Consider the following 22,569-nt stretch of genomic DNA (forward strand, 5'->3'; position numbering starts at 1 on the left):
TACGGTCTCGTAGCCCCCCATCTGTCGGGGTGGCTGACCTTGATGAAGGGGCTGTGACTCCCGGCGAGTGAGATGTGCTCTCCTTAGCTCAGTGTGTGAGGAATATGGTATAGGCTCGATGACGTCGATCTGTTCACTCCGTCGATTGAGGTACGGATTATAACCTGAAATGGAACAAAATGATATTCAGCACGGGTGAATGGGGAAAAAATATGTTTATTATGCATGTGTGTTCGCTTGCAACGGGATGAAATACAGATACGAGAAGTATATTTTTATATGCTACCTACGTTTATGTAAAGTTTCATTCCGACGATGACCTCCTCGCGGGGCGGGTGAGCAATAAGGACACTTCACGGTTTTGTAAACTGAAATTGGAAAGAACATATTTAACTGTGTGGAATGTAATAGCCCGAATGAGAAAATATTCTCACACTATAGTAGTTTACACGCGATATTTCACCTGTGGATGCCATAAAATGAACTGTGGAATATTAAATATGAATAACACTCACGGTTATCACAGAAAATCTGCTGACATCGCTTGCATTTGATGTCGTTATGTCCTAGGGGCGGTTTTTCACAGCTTGCGCATTGCAGCCGACACAGTTGATTCGGTGATGGAATATAAAACACTCCGCATTTCATGCATGCTGTAGAGCTTCGCCTTTCCATGACATGGAGCTGTATGACGCGTGTGTAGCGGATGAAGTCTCGCAGGGAACTGGCGGCGCGTTAGTGTGTGAGGGGAGTGAAACGACCCGGGTCAAATGAGAAGTGATTGATGGCTGACAGGTGTGGGTCTGTCTGTCGGCAGGAGTAAGTACCTCGCGCCTCCTTAACGAATCCACAGTGTATGGGGAGTCGTCGTGGGACGAACATCGCCACTCTGAAGACAACGAAAACCCTTTAGACAAATGGCCCCACTTCCGCAGGAGGGTGCTCTTTCGCTCTCTTACCAATCGACACTTACGACTTCCTGTAGGGGGGGAGCTAATGGACGTCCAGGCGTTCCTCTCAGGTATGGGGGTTCTCCTCTCCCTCCCCCCCTCCCCCCTCCCCAAACATCATATCCACTATGTTGGATCCCCTCTCATCCTCTACTCACAATCATCAAACTATTATCATCATCACACACACACACTCACATATTCATTTACTCCTTCCTCTCTTCCTTCTATTTTCTTACTCTATCACTTACTCTACCACTTACTCTCACACAACTCCTATCTTTCCTGACCACATACCCTATCCCTTGAGGACTAGATCCGCGCGCGCGCCCTCCAATTACCTCCGACACGCGCCAAACTTCCGGGAAATCCCCCTCCCAAACCCTCTGCGACGACGACGACGCGCACCACCTGCCATTCAACAACATGATCTCCCCTCTTTCCTGACCACATACCATAACACCACACGCTCATACGCGTCCGAAACGCGTCAAACTTCCGGGAAAATCCCCCAAAACCCTTGAGGACTACACCCCCGCATGCCACCTGGCCAGGTGACACTCACCTGAGTGCCACCTGGCAGGTGGCGCGCGGTCCTCATCTTCCCTACTTATATATATATATATATATATATATATATATATATATATATATATATATATATATGTCGTACCTAGTAGCCAGAACGCACTTCTCAGCCTAATATGCAAGGCCCGATTTGCCTAATAAGCCAAGTTTTCATGAATTAATTGTTTTTCGACTACCTAACCTAACCTAACCTAACTTTTTCGGCTACCTAACCTAACCTAACCTATAAAGATAGGTTAGGTTAGGTTAGGTAGGGTTGGTTAGGTTCGGTCATATATCTATGTTAATTTTAACTCCAATAAAAAAAAATTGACCTCATACATAATGAAATGGGTAACTTTATCATTTCATAAGAAAAAAAATAGAGAAAATATAATAATTCAGGAAAACTTGGCTTATTAGGCAAATTGGGCCTTGAATAGTAGGCTGAGAAGTGCGTTCTGGCCACTAGGTACGACATATATATATATATATATATATATATATTTATTATTTTTTTTTACCTAGAAGGGGTACCACCTCTGGTGCAAGTGTAGGGACCCATAGCCTCGGAGAAGAAAATAAAGACTACTCAGAGAAGGCCTTGTGGATCCTCAGTCAACAATTTGATATTTTCTTCTCCTACCACCCCTATTCTTTTGGTATGTGTGTATATATATCTAACTTTATTTGAAAATGTCATTACACAAAAAAAGTTACAATATTGATTACATGCAGGGTACAAGGCTGCTTGTCACAAATTGAACAGCTCCTCCAGCCCCTCAGATGGCGGGCAGGAACCATGGATGCAGTGAGCATTTCCTCTCTGGATTGCCACACTAAGGCGCTGAAAAAGAAAACTGGCAGCTCTAGGAAGTCTAGTTGTTTCGATTAGCTTAGACCCCAACTCCTTCAAAAAGCTAGCAGCACTTTTACCCCAGGCACCAAGTGTCTCTGAGGCAATGGGGGACAAAATTGTAACGGTGCCCAAGGTATCTGTATTTACGTGACTTGGCCGCTTCCCGGTGGTTGGCAGCTCCTCCTGCTTGTGTAGCAATGAATTCAACATAGGTATTGGCTAAAGTTGAAACGCATGTGTAGTCCCACACCAACTGTCTACCATTCTTCCAGGGGTTCACCGTGATTCCGTCTGGGCGACCGACAGGCTCATCAGAGTTGCGGGACATTAGGTAACGTGGCTCTCTCTCTGCTGGACAACCGGCTGTGGTAAGGAGTAGTAGGGTTGACACGCCACAGACGATATTTTTTGGGGGGGAGAGGACCCCTGTGGACTGTACAGTCCAGCGGCCCTTTTTTTGGGGGGAGAGGACCCCTGTGGACTGTACAGTCCAGCGGCTCCTTTTTTTTTTTTTGGGCGAAAAGTTACCTGTGGGAGCCAGGGTTTTCAGGTAAATTTTGTCAGTCACAGATTTTAGAAGTAAGGATTTCTTATGATGAAAATAATTTCCGAGACATAGAAGTTTGTTAAGGCCTTATAGGAGAAATTCAAATATCGTGTGTAGCTCTTTAGGGTTTCCAGGAGAACTCTACGGACATATTTTACATGTTTTCAACTTACAAAATCGTCTATGTAAGCCTTAGTTATTCATATAAATTTAGAAAGTTATCTGTATAAGTCAGGGTTTTCAGGGGCTCGTACATCACACCCCCCTCCCTCCCCCCCTTACCTCGCAATCTCTCGCGTCACCTTTATTTACCTTACGCCCGGCCAGCCAGTCGCCTCTTATCATATCTTATCTTCTCCATAATATCTGGACCGTCCCTCCTCTCTCTCTCTCTCTCCTTCTTCTCCATAATATCTGGACCGTCCCTCCTCTCTCTCTCCTCCTATTTCCTTACAGCTATTTTCAGAGTTTCAAATAATCATAGAAGTTTATTTATATGTTTATGACCGAATTTGTAAAAGGACCATTTTCAGAGAATATTGTCTTAGATGTTTTGTTAAGGAAAACAGACCACTTATCCATAACATTTAGTTTTATATCCATTTACGGCTATTTCATCTGTAAAGACCAAAATTGAACAGAGCCCAGTTTTAAGCTCATATTTCATCAGAGACCAGTTTATACCGAAAATTCGCCAGAGTCTACTTTGAGAGCAAATTTCATCAGTGTCCTGTAATCTGTGAAAACTTGACAGAGTCCATTTTATACCCAATTTTCGGCAGAGTCCAGTTTATGCTCAAATTCGCCAGAGTCTACTTTGAGAGCAAAATTAGTCAGAGACAGTTTTAAGCTCATATTTCATCAGAGTCCAATTATCAACAGAAATTCGCCAGAGTCTACTTTGAGAGCAAAATTAGTCAGAGACAGTTTTTAAGCTCATATTTCATCAGAGTCCAGTTTATACCGAAAATTCGCCAGAGTCTACTTTGAGAGCAAAATTAGTCAGAGACAGTTTTTAGCTCATATTTCATCAGAGTCCAATTATCAACAGAAATTCGCCAGAGTCTACTTTGAGAGCAAAATTAGTCAGAGACAGTTTTAAGCTCATATTTCATCAGAGTCCAGTTTATATACTGAAAATTCGCCAGAGTCTACTTTGAGAGCAAAATTAGTCAGAGACAGTTTTTAGCTCATATTTCATCAGAGTCCAATTATCAACAGAAATTCGCCAGAGTCTACTTTGAGAGCAAATTTCATCAGTGTCCTGTAATCTGTGAAAACTTGACAGAGTCCATTTTATACCCAATTTTCGGCAGAGTCCAGTTTATGCTCAAATTCGCCAGAGTCTACTTTAATAGCAAAATTCATCAGAGTCCAGTTCTTGATCGAAATTCATCAGAGTCCAGTTTTCTAGCAAAATTCATCAGAGTCCAGTTTATACCGAAAATTCGCCAGAGTCTACTTTGTGCCAAAATATTCAGAGTCCAGTTCATGATCGAAATTAATCAGAGTCCAATTAAAGACCCAAATTTGACAGAGGCCACATTTTCGCTACTAGCAGTCCAATCCCCCTGAAATTTTAAACAGTCTTACTTCAAAGTTAGTAAATAAGATCAAGTCAGTTACTGAGCTCCAGCTCTTGTCCCCCACCCTCTTCCACCCTCAAGTCTTTGTAAATAAACCATCAATTTCCCCGAAATTTTTACCCTCTGTATTTCAGACATAGTAAATATGAAGTAAACAATTATAAAACTCTAGCTCTTGTCCTCTGTCCAAGTTCACTCCTGTAAATTCATTACTATCAGTCCAAATCCCCCTGAGATTTAAACACCCAACTACATTTTCAGACATAGTAAATAAGATCAAGTCAGTTACAGAGCTCCAGCTCTTGTCCCCCTGTATTTGCATATTTTCTCTATATTCATCTGTGTTCTTCACATTTTGTCCATGTTTTCTGTGTTCACTCCATGTTCTTCAAATGTTCACAGTCCCATTCAGTTCATATTTTCACAAGTATCTCCATTTTTTCTGTAATCTTTCTCTTAGTCTCATTATGTTCTCTACAAATTCTAGTCATATTTTCTATGTTTTCATGTTCATCACATGTTCTCTTTACAACTTTTATACTCAATATTCATGCTAACTTCCATATTTTTATGTTCTTTGTCAATATTCATGTTCCTCTACAAGTTCATGTTCCTCACAAGATCACTTCGTTTTTCACCTTCACTTACATGTTTTCTACATTCTTTGGCATATTCTCCATGTTCTTCACAAGTCCATTGTTCATTCTTTGTATTCCCTATTCTCCTTATCATGTTTTCATGTTCTCTGTAAGTTCATATTCCCAGCATGTTCACTGTATTCATCAACTTTTCTTACATGTGTTCTTTGCCATGTTCCCCATATGTTCTCTGGGTTTTTCCCCTTACATGTTATCTAACGTTCCTTAACTAAAAAATCTTTCACCAATCAACTAAAAACATAGTCACTTTCGTCATTTCTCAACTAAACTTATTATCCAGTCAACTAAAATAGTCAGAAATAGCCTCGTTCAACACTGTTCTTAACTAAAACAACCTTTCTCTTAGCTAAAAATTGTCAAAGGAAACTTCTTTCAGCACTTTCTTAACAGCCGCTATGTTTCATCAAGTAAGAAAAAATTGTCAAAGGAAACTTTCCAAAACTGTTCATAACTAGTTTTTATCCATCGTCAATCAACTAAAAATAATAACTTTCATCATTTCTTAACTAAACTTATTCCCCAGTCATCAGAAAATAACCGTGTTCTTCATATTTCATTGTCATTTCATAACTAAAATTATCCATCAATCAACAGAAAAAGCCATGTTCATCATGTTTTGTCTTTTTGCTTAACTAAAATTATGTTTTGTCAAGTAAGAAAAAATAACCAAAGATATCTTTCATCGCTGTTCTTAACTGACATTATACTTTGGGGAGCACAAAAAATAGTCTCCCTCGTCATGTTTTGTCTTTTTCCATAACTAAAAGTATTCATCAGTCAACTAAAAAATAGTTACTTCATCATGTTTCCTTGTCATTTCTTAACTGAAATATCACTTCTCTCATTTAAAATAGTCAGGATTAATCTCTTTCAACACTGTTCTTAACTAAAGTAACCTTTCACTTCGCTAGAATAGTCATATTCATCGTTGTTCCTAACTAAAATTATATGTCGTTAAGTATGAAATATAGTCAAAGACACTCTTCGAGACATCAAGGACTTACTCAAAGACATCAAAGTTGCACTCAAAGACATCCTTTGAGACATCAAAGACATCCTTTAAGACTTCAATGGGACTCTTCGAGATATCAAAAGACACTCTCAAACACTCAAAAATTTACTTGCATCCTCAAAGTTAATCTCAGAGGCACAAAAGTTATTCTGAGCTATCAAAGTTAATCTCAAACATCTCCGTTCATAAAAGTTATTCTCTAAGAGCTATCAAAAGTTATTCTCAGTCATCAAAAGTTATTCCAAGAGACGTCAAAGTTAATCCAAGACATCATCTTTCATCAAAGATATTCTCTCTAAGCCATCAATGTTCTTCTCTAAGACATAAAAGTTATTCTCTATGTCATCAAAAAGTTATTCTCTATGTCATCAAAAAGTTATTCTCTGAGCTAACAAAATACTACTCATGTTCTCAAAGACATTCTCCAATTCATCAATGTTGTTTCAAAGACATCAAAGTTAATCTCAGAGTTATCCAAAGACATTCTCAAAGTCATCTAAAGTTATTCTCTAAGACATCAAAGTTATTCTAAGAGTTATCAAAAGTTATTCTCAGTCATGTTATGTTATGTTATTCTCTAACTCACTTCCATTCATCAAAGACATTCTCTAAGCCCTCAAAGTTATTCCCAGAGTCATCAAAAAGTTATTCTTCAAAACATAAAATTTGCTCTGTAAGATATCTTCGTTCATCAAACTTATTCTCAGAGATATCTAAAGTTATTCTCAGAACAATCAAAAGTTATTCTAAGACAACAAAGTCTTTCTCAGAGTCATCAATGTTATTCTCAGAGTCACCTTTGTTATTCAAAGAAGCCTTCTGAGACATCCTCGTTCAACAAAAACTGTCCTCAGAGCCATCAAAAAGTTAAATACAGTCGTCAAAGTTATTCTCTAAGTATCTTTTCGTTCATCAGAGAAGCTTTCTAAGACATCTTTGTTCATCCAAGTTGTTCTCTAAGACATCAATCTTGTTCTCTAAGACATCAAAGATGTTCTCTAAATCATAAAAGTTAATCTCTAAGTTACCTTCGTTCGTCAGAGAAACTTTCCAAAACATCTTTGTTCATCAAACTTGTTTTCAAAGTCATCAAAAGTTAATCTAAGACATCTTTTTTCATCAGTTATTTTCAGAGACATCTAAAGTTATTATGTAAGACATAAAAGTTATTCCCAGAGCTATCAAAGTTATTCTCAAAGTCATCAAAGTTATTCAAAGAGCTAACAAAAGTTATTCTCTAAGTAACCTTTCGTTCATCAGAGAAGCTTTCTAAGACATCTTCGTTCATCAATGTTGATCTCTAAGTCACCTTGGTTCATCAAAGAAACTCTCCTTCTTCCATCAAGTTATACTTTAAGACAACATTGTTGTTCTCTAAGACATCTTCAGGCATAAAATTTCTCTCCAAATGTAACTAGTTCAGCTTTTCATATCAAACTTACACTTCTGTTAAATATATTTTCTTAGACATTTTACCTTTTAAACTGTTCTCTGAACTACACTGTTCAAACCTACGTAACCTATCCTCTCCACCCAATGTTACTTAGTTAACGTAACGTTCCTAAACCTAACTTTACCTATCCTAACATAACTTACCTTACCTTACCTATCTTACCTAACTTTACCTATCCTAACATAACTTACCTTACCTTACCTATCTTACCTAACTTTACCTATCTTACCTAACTTAACCTGCATAACCTAACTTTACCTATGTTACCTTACCTTACCTATCTTACCTAACCTAACCTAACTTTACCTATGTTACCTTACCTTACCTACCTTTCCTAACTTATCCTGCTTAACCTATCTTACCTATCTTACCTAACTTTACCTATCTTACCTAACTTAACTTTCATAACCTAACTTTACCTATCCTAACATAACTTACCTTACCTTCCCTATCTTACCTAACTTTACCTATCCTATCCTAACCTAACTTGTCTTACCTAACTTAATCTTACTTTCCCAAACTGATGTATCCTAACTTATCTAGTCCAACCAGACATGCTCTAACTTACATAAGTATTCCTTCTTGTCTTTTGTGTTTCGTCAATCATTGTCTCATATTCATTTACTCTTTTCATTAGTTAATTTCTCAAATGGTCACTTATGCATTTCAAGTGCTATTTGTTTGAGATTGGATATTTAAGCATTTCAAAGGATTTTTGTTATATATGGGTGTGAGAGTTTTTGTAATAAATTAAAATTGGTATAAGGAATTTTAGCTCGGAAAATTTCTAAGAATTTTCTTTATTCTTTAACCTTTATTCCTGTCGTGATATTCAACTAGGTCGCCTGAGGAAGGACTTGCTTAGCTAACACACCAGTGTAGTAAACAGCTCATTCCTCACTTTGGGACCATGTATGAACAATTGACTAGGCGCGAGCAAACGCCGAGACCCCAATGAAAATTGAAATCCCCCCCACTTAGGCCGCCGACCTTCGCCAATCGCCGAAGCGAATCTAACGAGTAGGTCACGGGCTCTCACAACAATAATTTATTGTTGTGTGGTGCCGTATATTTGATCCAAAGCTCAGAAAATAAGTCTCAATGTTAGTCGAGTGTGAAGAACATTTGCATAACAATAATAATGTGTGGAGGTGTAACGAAAAGACAGTGTTAACCATAACAACTTAGTTTATTCAATAAAGTACTAACTACTACAACAAAACAAAAGAAATGTCAATGACGTTACTCGAAATCCTTCCTGTGACACTATCAATGACAGCTAGACACCAGCCCCTCGGACTGCATAATGAACTAACTCGAACATAAGCGTGACCACAGAGGAATCAACAAGCAAGCAAGAACTAACAGATCTATAATCACAATTACAACAAATGACACAGTAGGTTCTGAAATACGTCTCCAGTAACCTCCTAACTGTTCTACGCCTCAGTGCAGTCTACTCCTGCAACAGCGGTTGCAATGCAATCAAATCAGTAGTCTTTCAATGACAACAATAACTAATGGGTTCACTGGCAACTCCAGCACCCTTCCTCAAATTAATCCTTACGTTAACACTACGTCCCACGGACGATCAACAATCAATAACAATTGATTTACGTTAATAACACAATAACATTTACGTTAATTACAAGGTAACATTTACGTTAAATTAACAACTCTACAACTGTCACTAGTACCGCGGAAATTACACAACACTCTACCCGTCGAGCATTCAGTGAGAAAATCCCATTAATCCCTGTACTTCCAGACAGCTGATTAATCTCTTTACTAGTTACGTTAATTTACGTTAATCGGTTACTAATCACTCAGCGATGGTAAACTCTGATTTGCAATGTCCAAAGTGCTAAGAGAACGGTAATCACTCGTGATTACCTTTAGAGTAATTAATTACTATCCTCAAGATCAATAATTAAACAATTAAAATACGCAACCTTTCACACTGGCTCAGCAATTTACATTAAGGTACGAATTCCGTCTAAGCCTTCCATACTCAGACCAATTCAGGCGACTAATAACAGTAATTAGCCCCACGTTTACGTTATTCTAAATGACGTTACTCCTCTCACGAGTCAATCAAGTGCCGGTGCTTCCGGGCAGATAACGACGTTACGTTAATGGAACAATGTAGCCTTCGTGTGAGTCGATCAAACAAGGATCGAGATTAATTACTTTGACTTCCTGAAACACGTCAATTACCCGGCCCACTGACCGTTAATTACAACAGACAATACTCTAATTCTTATCTGGCTGATGGCTAGGCTCCTCGAGACTACCGTAGCTGCTTACAGGAAAGTAAATTAACCCAAACGCATTCTACGTTACTCAAATTGTCAAAGAACAAATTCTCTTAAAGCAATGGGCGTTCCCTTGGTTACGTTATATTAATTGCCTCGCAATCACCTCACTGAATACTGGACTTCGATGTCCTACCAGATAACCAGGAGAATATATTTGTATCCAAGTACTCGTCTACAGCCGAGTTCCCCCACGACAATGACAAATCACACTAACAAATCACAGTGATTTACGTTACAATCCGGTTGCAATGACAATACTGCAGAATCTAGCAAAATAACATACAGGACATGAACCCTCTAGAACCCTGCCCCACAATGGTTTTACTGAACTGCAATCACATACGGTGATTGCTCAACACTAGCAACAATCACCATCAAATAACAACCCCCTTTGCAATAACACACACGGCAAGTACTCTAATTTCCAAATATTAGGATACTGCACACACTTACTTACTGCTGCAAATGACCCCTAGAACATAGGTCAATATATTGCCATCACCACACAGTAAATAACACATTAACACTGGGCACCGTGACACTACGATTATATATATATATATAATTACCGCTGACACATGTAGCCTACAGCTATCAAACGTTATTGGGAACACTAAGGAGAATCTCACACTCCTTAAATCACATGGGTGAGTGATTTATCGGTCACGCATGCCGATAAACACTCGAGAGTTACGTTACTCGACAGAGCGGGGGCGGTCTCTCTAGACGGCCTCGTCACTCACCAAACCTCACCAAAATTACGTTAATTAATACTGCAACCACAATATATATATTTATATAAATCACACTTGTCACGGCCCTGGGAACACTACAAGAAATTTAAGCCACACTGTGGCACACTCCACAATAATCATTGCCAGGAATCACTGGCGTTACACATACCTGAGCGCTCAGTGTTGGAATTCCACACCTGCAAGACCACACATGGAAATGATATCACTCCGTCCCACGGACGATCAAAAATGATTACCACAATGAAATAAAAGAATTTATTACATGGACATCCTCTCAGTCCTTGGCTAAACTATGTATCCTGTTCCCCGTGTGTACCCACACACACACACACACTGTACGTCTGTGTACACCAGACCTTAAGTCCCTCTGGACTGACAAGATGACAACACAGGTGATTAATCTCCTCGCCCACAATTCACTCCACCTGAACAGGTGCTGCGTGACAATGTGACGGAACACTTGACCTCGAATTCAAGCTTTAGAGACCACTAATCACCGAAATACACACATAGGTACTTACTCATTCACACTGCCGGCTTTACACACCATTCCCATACATCAGGCACCCCGCTATAGGTGGCTGGCTCGCTCCGGGTGGCGTAGGCGGCGGTAGTTCCTTACGTGGTACTTATACAGAAAATTGGCGCACACTCGAACCCCTCACACTCAACACGGCTGAGTTCGCACCCTCGACTCCCCGGTGAAGTGAAGCGTTCATACCCAGGTGACGCGCACAACGATAGCGTCTCACACCAACATGGGAAATTTCCTTAACACTGACACGAATTTCCCCGTTCCCATCGACTGCTACAGAGCACTAGCAAGTCTAATCATCACTGGTATGGGATCGACGAGTCTGTTGCTGCTCGTATGCACATTCCCCCCACGATCCCAGATCACTGTACCTCTACCCCCTGCATACAATAATGTCTTAAACCCCTCCAAGCGACGACTTCGGCCGGATTCTGTGACGACCGATGTCGTAGGTGAAGCAGGAAGCATCAGCAGTTGTAGTCCAGCCACCACGACGCCCTATACATCAATTTGGCCGAATTGAGTACAGGAACGTCTTGACAAGGTGGCGGCTGAGTTCAGAATGATGCTCACACCGGCTCTTCCCGCGTCCTTCTCGAAATAACCAATGAGAGGAAGGCATACAGCGGCCTACCCCTCTCATCCAATCAGCGACGGTGTAGCATAGCCCCTAGGGCAGCTCCAAGATGGCCGACCAACATGGCGGCTCAAGATGTTTACTAAGATGGCGGCTGGTTTCCATGACAACCACTCAAGTGGGCAGCGAGCGTGGGGCCCCACATGTCCACCCACGCCAGCGGCCTAGGCGTTCGCGCGCAAAGTTGTCTGGCTCCATGCCATACAATGAAATGATGCTATCAGCTCTAGCACTGTCCACAGACATGCCACCCCGGCCAGGGTAACATTTATGGACTGCTGATGACTGGGGCTCTCACATGAGCCCAAACACTAGATGTTTCGGTTGCTGGTACAAAACTTAAGTCCGCCCACTTAACAAGTGCACTTAACAAGTGTACTGGCTCCCACAGGCATAAGAGCACTATTGTAAGTGAGCTGGTGAACCACCCCCTCACATAACTCCCCACCAAAAAGATAAAATTTCCCGGAGGAAAATTTCATCTAAAAATCACCAGCCACTTACACATGGCTCTTAATTAAGTGCACGGCGGCTGGGTGGTGGTGGTGATTCATCCGTTTTCTGTTGACGTCGGTGGCTGGCGGGACAAGATGTGACGTCACTGGCTCGTCCAGGGTGGTACTTCCTGACCATAGTGCGGTCGTGCTCAGGTTCTGGGTCCAGGTTAAGCCGGCTCAACGCCTCGCAGCTTCCCTTCCTCATTCCCTTCACACTCTCGCCCCACAGGTCTGTGTCATACTGGACACAATAGGTAGCACACTGGGATGGACTTACCAATGAAGTACAGACTCAACACCTTCCCTACCCTACCGACACAATCCCGACAGTTAGCAGACTGTCTTGACTTCCCGGTGACAGGGTCTTTCTTCCTGTCTGTCTGTCACTCTCAGACCGGGTTGCTCTACCGACTGAGTTGACCGGGCTGAGGCCTCTTCAGCAGCTGTCAAACCTCGCCCCTCACTGAGCACTTGGTCACTGACCTGCTCGTTCTTCAATCTCTCAGCGACCGTTCGTTTGTCTGAACGATCTTCCAACAGCCTGAAAGATTGGTCCAGAATATCCACTTCACTTGTGGGAACCACAGCTACCTTAGCCTCACCACTGGTAACATCAAGCAGACGTTTACTCTCCTGAGTGGTGTTAACCCTCGTGGGCCGGGCTGGTCGACAGGTTGTGGCGGGATCACCTGATCCGGGCCACACCCGTCTCACTGGGCTCACCTCCGTTTTCTGTGAAATGAAAGAGGGAAAATTGCTCATTTTTCCTTTTACCTCATGCACCTGATCTTTCGCCTGATAAGAGGCGACCTTGACTTCCTCAGCTGGCGGCCGTGTGACATCGCCGTCAGCTGGTGAGACCCATCTGAGTCCCTCTGAATCAGTTCTCGTTTTCTGTGCAATAGGGAGAGGAGGATGGCTCCGGTTTTCTTTCACCTGCTGCGCCTCTTCTTCTGTCTGGGCGGCGGTGATCTCTGCTCGACCGGCCGGCTGACGCTTGGTGTCAACGCCAGCGGGTTTAACCTTCCTCTCACCTGTTCCTGTTTCCTCTGGGTCATTTCCACAGGACAGACCCACCTGGTTCTCTATACCAGGAGTATTACCTATCAAAAGTCCATACACTGCCTTTCTACTTAGCGCAGCTTTGATCTTACCTTTGATATATGGGGTATCTACCAACACGGACACTTCTTCCATGTCCTTACCAGTGCCATCTGGGTACTGGACACGGAGGGTTCGACCTGTTCTACTCTCAGGCTCAACCAAACTGTTCCTGACCATGTTAACTGTAGCACCCCGGTCTCGAAAGACACTCGTCCATTGCCCATTAACTCTTCCTCTAGTTAACTCGAGTGTGTCTCTTAGGGCATCACCTCCCACGGTACTCATGCCTGTAACTTGCACCTTGGTCACCTTCTTAGTCTTAAGCCTAGTGCTGCTCGGGCACGTAGCTGCTCGGTGACCTGCCATGTTGCATGTGAAGCACCTGGGTCCCTTAACCTTGGGTTTCTGTTGGTGTCCCTTAGACTTGCTTTCTTTAGGTTTGGCTCCCTTACTTGGAGCTTGAGTAAACCTTTCAACCTTTGTCACACATCGATCTAGGTATGCATCCCTAGGATCGATCTTCTCCTCTCTTGGCAATAGAGGAGGTATCTCTACTTCCAGCGCCTGTACCTCTGAGCTTGGCGCGGCAGGAGGGGCTTGACTCCCCGTCCTTGCCTCGGATTGCACTCTTGCAATCTCCAATCTAGTCAATCTCTCGTGGTGGGCATTCCACATGTAAGTCACAAATTTGGCCTTATCCTCTCTTTGCAGTTTCATAGCATCAGCTTGAGCTGCTAGGTACTCTAAAGTAATTTCCTCCTGGGGTTGTTCAGTCCCCCTCCTGAGAGGTTGTTCTGGTATCTGATTGACTACTTCCAATGAAACGTTTCTGTGGCCCAAGGAATCAGTCCTTAGCCTAGGCTGGGGTCGCGACTCCCCTTCCTTCTCCTGGGGTGGACTCAATCCCACACCCCCTGACATACCGACTATACCACGGTCGGCTAGGGGAACTCCCTTGTCCCCTAGATCACTTCTGTTTGCTCTTTCTAGACATAGACGCCGTACATAGGCATTATGGTCCTCAACATACCGCCTACATTCCTCATCTGTACGACTGTTTCTATCCTTTGGCAGCACGCCATACTTAGTCACATACAGATATACGTACTTCTTTCTATAATCCTCATCCATTCTGTGTGTGTGGTGTGTGTGTACCTAATCCTGCTAACCGACAACATACACACCCACAGCAATATTGTTCTGCAATGTTCTGCACACCTTTCTTCACAAGTTTCTCAACTTGATGAATCTTACTTTTCTGATTATGAATCAAAAGTCTACGGCCCCACGTTGGGCGCCACGCTGTGAGAGTTTGGTTTTTAACTTATGAGAAGTTTTGGAATAAATTGAAATTGGTATAAGGAATTTTAGCTCGGAAAATTTCTAAGAATTTTCTTTATTCTTTAACCTTTATTCCTGTCGTGATATTCAACTAGGTCGCCTGAGGAAGGACTTGCTTAGCTAACACACCAGTGTAGTAAACAGCTCATTCCTCACTTTGGGACCATGTATGAACAATTGACTAGGCGCGAGCAAACGCCGAGACCCCAATGAAAATTGAAATCCCCCCCACTTAGGCCGCCGACCTTCGCCAATCGCCGAAGCGAATCTAACGAGTAGGTCACGGGCTCTCACAACAATAATTTATTGTTGTGTGGTGCCGTATATTTGATCCAAAGCTCAGAAAATAAGTCTCAATGTTAGTCGAGTGTGAAGAACATTTGCATAACAATAATAATGTGTGGAGGTGTAACGAAAAGACAGTGTTAACCATAACAACTTAGTTTATTCAATAAAGTACTAACTACTACAACAAAACAAAAGAAATGTCAATGACGTTACTCGAAATCCTTCCTGTGACACTATCAATGACAGCTAGACACCAGCCCCTCGGACTGCATAATGAACTAACTCGAACATAAGCGTGACCACAGAGGAATCAACAAGCAAGCAAGAACTAACAGATCTATAATCACAATTACAACAAATGACACAGTAGGTTCTGAAATACGTCTCCAGTAACCTCCTAACTGTTCTACGCCTCAGTGCAGTCTACTCCTGCAACAGCGGTTGCAATGCAATCAAATCAGTAGTCTTTCAATGACAACAATAACTAATGGGTTCACTGGCAACTCCAGCACCCTTCCTCAAATTAATCCTTACGTTAACACTACGTCCCACGGACGATCAACAATCAATAACAATTGATTTACGTTAATAACACAATAACATTTACGTTAATTACAAGGTAACATTTACGTTAAATTAACAACTCTACAACTGTCACTAGTACCGCGGAAATTACACAACACTCTACCCGTCGAGCATTCAGTGAGAAAATCCCATTAATCCCTGTACTTCCAGACAGCTGATTAATCTCTTTACTAGTTACGTTAATTTACGTTAATCGGTTACTAATCACTCAGCGATGGTAAACTCTGATTTGCAATGTCCAAAGTGCTAAGAGAACGGTAATCACTCGTGATTACCTTTAGAGTAATTAATTACTATCCTCAAGATCAATAATTAAACAATTAAAATACGCAACCTTTCACACTGGCTCAGCAATTTACATTAAGGTACGAATTCCGTCTAAGCCTTCCATACTCAGACCAATTCAGGCGACTAATAACAGTAATTAGCCCCACGTTTACGTTATTCTAAATGACGTTACTCCTCTCACGAGTCAATCAAGTGCCGGTGCTTCCGGGCAGATAACGACGTTACGTTAATGGAACAATGTAGCCTTCGTGTGAGTCGATCAAACAAGGATCGAGATTAATTACTTTGACTTCCTGAAACACGTCAATTACCAGGCCCACTGACCGTTAATTACAACAGACAATACTCTAATTCTTATCTGGCTGATGGCTAGGCTCCTCGAGACTACCGTAGCTGCTTACAGGAAAGTAAATTAACCCAAACGCATTCTACGTTACTCAAATTGTCAAAGAACAAATTCTCTTAAAGCAATGGGCGTTCCCTTGGTTACGTTATATTAATTGCCTCGCAATCACCTCACTGAATACTGGACTTCGATGTCCTACCAGATAACCAGGAGAATATATTTGTATCCAAGTACTCGTCTACAGCCGAGTTCCCCCACGACAATGACAAATCACACTAACAAATCACAGTGATTTACGTTACAATCCGGTTGCAATGACAATACTGCAGAATCTAGCAAAATAACATACAGGACATGAACCCTCTAGAACCCTGCCCCACAATGGTTTTACTGAACTGCAATCACATACGGTGATTGCTCAACACTAGCAACAATCACCATCAAATAACAACCCCCTTTGCAATAACACACACGGCAAGTACTCTAATTTCCAAATATTAGGATACTGCACACACTTACTTACTGCTGCAAATGACCCCTAGAACATAGGTCAATATATTGCCATCACCACACAGTAAATAACACATTAACACTGGGCACCGTGACACTACGATTATATATATATATATAATTACCGCTGACACATGTAGCCTACAGCTATCAAACGTTATTGGGAACACTAAGGAGAATCTCACACTCCTTAAATCACATGGGTGAGTGATTTATCGGTCACGCATGCCGATAAACACTCGAGAGTTACGTTACTCGACAGAGCGGGGGCGGTCTCTCTAGACGGCCTCGTCACTCACCAAACCTCACCAAAATTACGTTAATTAATACTGCAACCACAATATATATATTTATATAAATCACACTTGTCACGGCCCTGGGAACACTACAAGAAATTTAAGCCACACTGTGGCACACTCCACAATAATCATTGCCAGGAATCACTGGCGTTACACATACCTGAGCGCTCAGTGTTGGAATTCCACACCTGCAAGACCACACATGGAAATGATATCACTCCGTCCCACGGACGATCAAAAATGATTACCACAATGAAATAAAAGAATTTATTACATGGACATCCTCTCAGTCCTTGGCTAAACTATGTATCCTGTTCCCCGTGTGTACCCACACACACACACACACTGTACGTCTGTGTACACCAGACCTTAAGTCCCTCTGGACTGACAAGATGACAACACAGGTGATTAATCTCCTCGCCCACAATTCACTCCACCTGAACAGGTGCTGCGTGACAATGTGACGGAACACTTGACCTCGAATTCAAGCTTTAGAGACCACTAATCACCGAAATACACACATAGGTACTTACTCATTCACACTGCCGGCTTTACACACCATTCCCATACATCAGGCACCCCGCTATAGGTGGCTGGCTCGCTCCGGGTGGCGTAGGCGGCGGTAGTTCCTTACGTGGTACTTATACAGAAAATTGGCGCACACTCGAACCCCTCACACTCAACACGGCTGAGTTCGCACCCTCGACTCCCCGGTGAAGTGAAGCGTTCATACCCAGGTGACGCGCACAACGATAGCGTCTCACACCAACATGGGAAATTTCCTTAACACTGACACGAATTTCCCCGTTCCCATCGACTGCTACAGAGCACTAGCAAGTCTAATCATCACTGGTATGGGATCGACGAGTCTGTTGCTGCTCGTATGCACATTCCCCCCACGATCCCAGATCACTGTACCTCTACCCCCTGCATACAATAATGTCTTAAACCCCTCCAAGCGACGACTTCGGCCGGATTCTGTGACGACCGATGTCGTAGGTGAAGCAGGAAGCATCAGCAGTTGTAGTCCAGCCACCACGACGCCCTATACATCAATTTGGCCGAATTGAGTACAGGAACGTCTTGACAAGGTGGCGGCTGAGTTCAGAATGATGCTCACACCGGCTCTTCCCGCGTCCTTCTCGAAATAACCAATGAGAGGAAGGCATACAGCGGCCTACCCCTCTCATCCAATCAGCGACGGTGTAGCATAGCCCCTAGGGCAGCTCCAAGATGGCCGACCAACATGGCGGCTCAAGATGTTTACTAAGATGGCGGCTGGTTTCCATGACAACCACTCAAGTGGGCAGCGAGCGTGGGGCCCCACATGTCCACCCACGCCAGCGGCCTAGGCGTTCGCGCGCAAAGTTGTCTGGCTCCATGCCATACAATGAAATGATGCTATCAGCTCTAGCACTGTCCACAGACATGCCACCCCGGCCAGGGTAACATTTATGGACTGCTGATGACTGGGGCTCTCACATGAGCCCAAACACTAGATGTTTCGGTTGCTGGTACAAAACTTAAGTCCGCCCACTTAACAAGTGCACTTAACAAGTGTACTGGCTCCCACAGGCATAAGAGCACTATTGTAAGTGAGCTGGTGAACCACCCCCTCACAATGGGAACTTACTCATTTCAAGGGATAATTTCTCAAATGGACGTTTTTGCATTTCAAGTGTTATTTGTTTAAGATTGGGTGTTTAACCATTTCAAAGGATTTTTGTTATATATGGGAACTTACTCATTTCAAGGGATAATTTCTCAAATGGACGTTTTTGCATTTCAAGTGTTATTTGTTTAAGATTGGGTGTTTAATCATTTCAAAGGATTTTGTTATATATGGGAATTTACTCGTTTCAAGGGCAAATTTCTCAAATGGTCATTTTTGCAGATCAAGGGTTATTTGTTAAAGTTCATCAAGTTGCTCATAAGTTGTATTTAGTAGGTTCTATCTTATGTTCTTATTCCCCAACCCCTTAACCTATCCTCTTGTAATCTTAGTGTATTTAGTAGATTCTATCTTATGTTCTTATTCCCCAACCCCTTAACCTATCCTCTTGTAATCTTAGTGTATTTAGTAGGTTCTATCTTATGTTCTTATTCCCCAACCCTTTAACCTATCCTTTCAGATGTAGTTTATTGTGTTTTTGACATATTTGTTGAATATATTATCCTTTTCCTAACCTTTTCAGATGCCTGAGTGTCTTTGACTATATTTCTTACTTAACGACATATAATTTTAGTTAGGAACAACGATGAATATGACTATTCTAGCGAAGTGAAAGGTTACTTTAGTTAAGAACGGTGTTGAAAGAGATTAATCCTGATTATTTTAAATGAGAGAAGTGATATTTCAGTTAAGAAATGACAAGGAAACATGATGAAGTAACTATTTTTTAGTTGACTGATGAATACTTTTAGTTATGGAAAAAGACAAAACATGACGAGGGAGACTATTTTTTGTGCTCCCCAAAGTATAATGTCAGTTAAGAACAGCGATGAAAGATATCTTTGGTTATTTTTTCTTACTTGACAAAACATAATTTTAGTTAAGCAAAAAGACAAAACATGATGAACATGGCTTTTTCTGTTGATTGATGGATAATTTTAGTTATGAAATGACAATGAAATATGAAGAACACGGTTATTTTCTGATGACTGGGGAATAAGTTTAGTTAAGAAATGATGAAAGTTATTATTTTTAGTTGATTGACGATGGATAAAAACTAGTTATGAACAGTTTTGGAAAGTTTCCTTTGACAATTTTTTCTTACTTGATGAAACATAGCGGCTGTTAAGAAAGTGCTGAAAGAAGTTTCCTTTGACAATTTTTAGCTAAGAGAAAGGTTGTTTTAGTTAAGAACAGTGTTGAACGAGGCTATTTCTGACTATTTTAGTTGACTGGATAATAAGTTTAGTTGAGAAATGACGAAAGTGACTATGTTTTTAGTTGATTGGTGAAAGATTTTTTAGTTAAGGAACGTTAGATAACATGTAAGGGGAAAAACCCAGAGAACATATGGGGAACATGGCAAAGAACACATGTAAGAAAAGTTGATGAATACAGTGAACATGCTGGGAATATGAACTTACAGAGAACATGAAAACATGATAAGGAGAATAGGGAATACAAAGAATGAACAATGGACTTGTGAAGAACATGGAGAATATGACAAAGAATGTAGAAAACATGTAAGTGAAGGTGAAAAACGAAGTGATCTTGTGAGGAACATGAACTTGTAGAGGAACATGAATATTGACAAAGAACATAAAAATATGGAAGTTAGCATGAATATTGAGTATAAAAGTTGTAAAGAGAACATGTGATGAACATGAAAACATAGAAAATATGACTAGAATTTGTAGAGAACATAATGAGACTAAGAGAAAGATTACAGAAAAAATGGAGATACTTGTGAAAATATGAACTGAATGGGACTGTGAACATTTGAAGAACATGGAGTGAACACAGAAAACATGGACAAAATGTGAAGAACACAGCTGAATATAGAGAAAATATGCAAATACAGGGGGACAAGAGCTGGAGCTCTGTAACTGACTTGATCTTATTTACTATGTCTGAAAATGTAGTTGGGTGTTTAAATCTCAGGGGGATTTGGACTGATAGTAATGAATTTACAGGAGTGAACTTGGACAGAGGACAAGAGCTAGAGTTTTATAATTGTTTACTTCATATTTACTATGTCTGAAATACAGAGGGTAAAAATTTCGGGGAAATTGATGGTTTATTTACAAAGACTTGAGGGTGGAAGAGGGTGGGGGACAAGAGCTGGAGCTCAGTAACTGACTTGATCTTATTTACTAACTTTGAAGTACGACTGTTTAAAATTTCAGGGGGATTGGACTGCTAGTAGCGAAAATGTGGTCTCTGTCAAATTTGGGTCTTTAATTGGACTCTGATTAATTTCGATCATGAACTGGACTCTGAATATTTTGGCACAAAGTAGACTCTGGCGAATTTTCGGTATAAACTGGACTCTGATGAATTTTGCTAGAAAACTGGACTCTGATGAATTTCGATCAAGAACTGGACTCTGATGAATTTTGCTATTAAAGTAGACTCTGGCGAATTTGAGCATAAACTGGACTCTGCCGAAAATTGGGTATAAAATGGACTCTGTCAAGTTTTCACAGATTACAGGACACTGATGAAATTTGCTCTCAAAGTAGACTCTGGCGAATTTCTGTTGATAATTGGACTCTGATGAAATATGAGCTAAAAACTGTCTCTGACTAATTTTGCTCTCAAAGTAGACTCTGGCGAATTTTCGGTATAAACTGGACTCTGATGAAATATGAGCTTAAAACTGTCTCTGACTAATTTTGCTCTCAAAGTAGACTCTGGCGAATTTCTGTTGATAATTGGACTCTGATGAAATATGAGCTTAAAACTGTCTCTGACTAATTTTGCTCTCAAAGTAGACTCTGGCGAATTTGAGCATAAACTGGACTCTGCCGAAAATTGGGTATAAAATGGACTCTGTCAAGTTTTCACAGATTACAGGACACTGATGAAATTTGCTCTCAAAGTAGACTCTGGCGAATTTTCGGTATAAACTGGTCTCTGATGAAATATGAGCTTAAAACTGGGCTCTGTTCAATTTTGGTCTTTACAGATGAAATAGCCGTAAATGGATATAAAACTAAATGTTATGGATAAGTGGTCTGTTTTCCTTAACAAAACATCTAAGACAATATTCTCTGAAAATGGTCCTTTTACAAATTCGGTCATAAACATATAAATAAACTTCTATGATTATTTGAAACTCTGAAAATAGCTGTAAGGAAATAGGAGGAGAGAGAGAGGAGGGACGGTCCAGATATTATGGAGAAGAAGGAGAGAGAGAGAGAGAGAGGAGGGACGGTCCAGATATTATGGAGAAGATAAGATATGATAAGAGGCGACTGGCTGGCCGGGCGTAAGGTAAATAAAGGTGACGCGAGAGATTGCGAGGTAAGGGGGGGAGGGAGGGGGGTGTGATGTACGAGCCCCTGAAAACCCTGACTTATACAGATAACTTTCTAAATTTATATGAATAACTAAGGCTTACATAGACGATTTTGTAAGTTGAAAACATGTAAAATATGTCCGTAGAGTTCTCCTGGAAACCCTAAAGAGCTACACACGATATTTGAATTTCTCCTATAAGGCCTTAACAAACTTCTATGTCTCGGAAATTATTTTCATCATAAGAAATCCTTACTTCTAAAATATGTGACTGACAAAATTTACCTGAAAACCCTGGCTCCCACAGGTAACTTTTCGCCCCCCAAAAAAAAAGGAGCCGCTGGACTGTACAGTCCACAGGGGTCCTCTCCCAAAAAAAAAAAGGGCCGCTGGACTGTACAGTCCACAGGGGTCCTCTCCCCCCAAAAAAATATCGTCTGTGGCGTGTCAACCCTACTACT

The sequence above is a fragment of the Procambarus clarkii genome, chromosome 31 (assembly GCF_040958095.1).
Source record: "Procambarus clarkii isolate CNS0578487 chromosome 31, FALCON_Pclarkii_2.0, whole genome shotgun sequence".
NCBI lineage: Eukaryota > Metazoa > Arthropoda > Malacostraca > Decapoda > Cambaridae > Procambarus > Procambarus clarkii.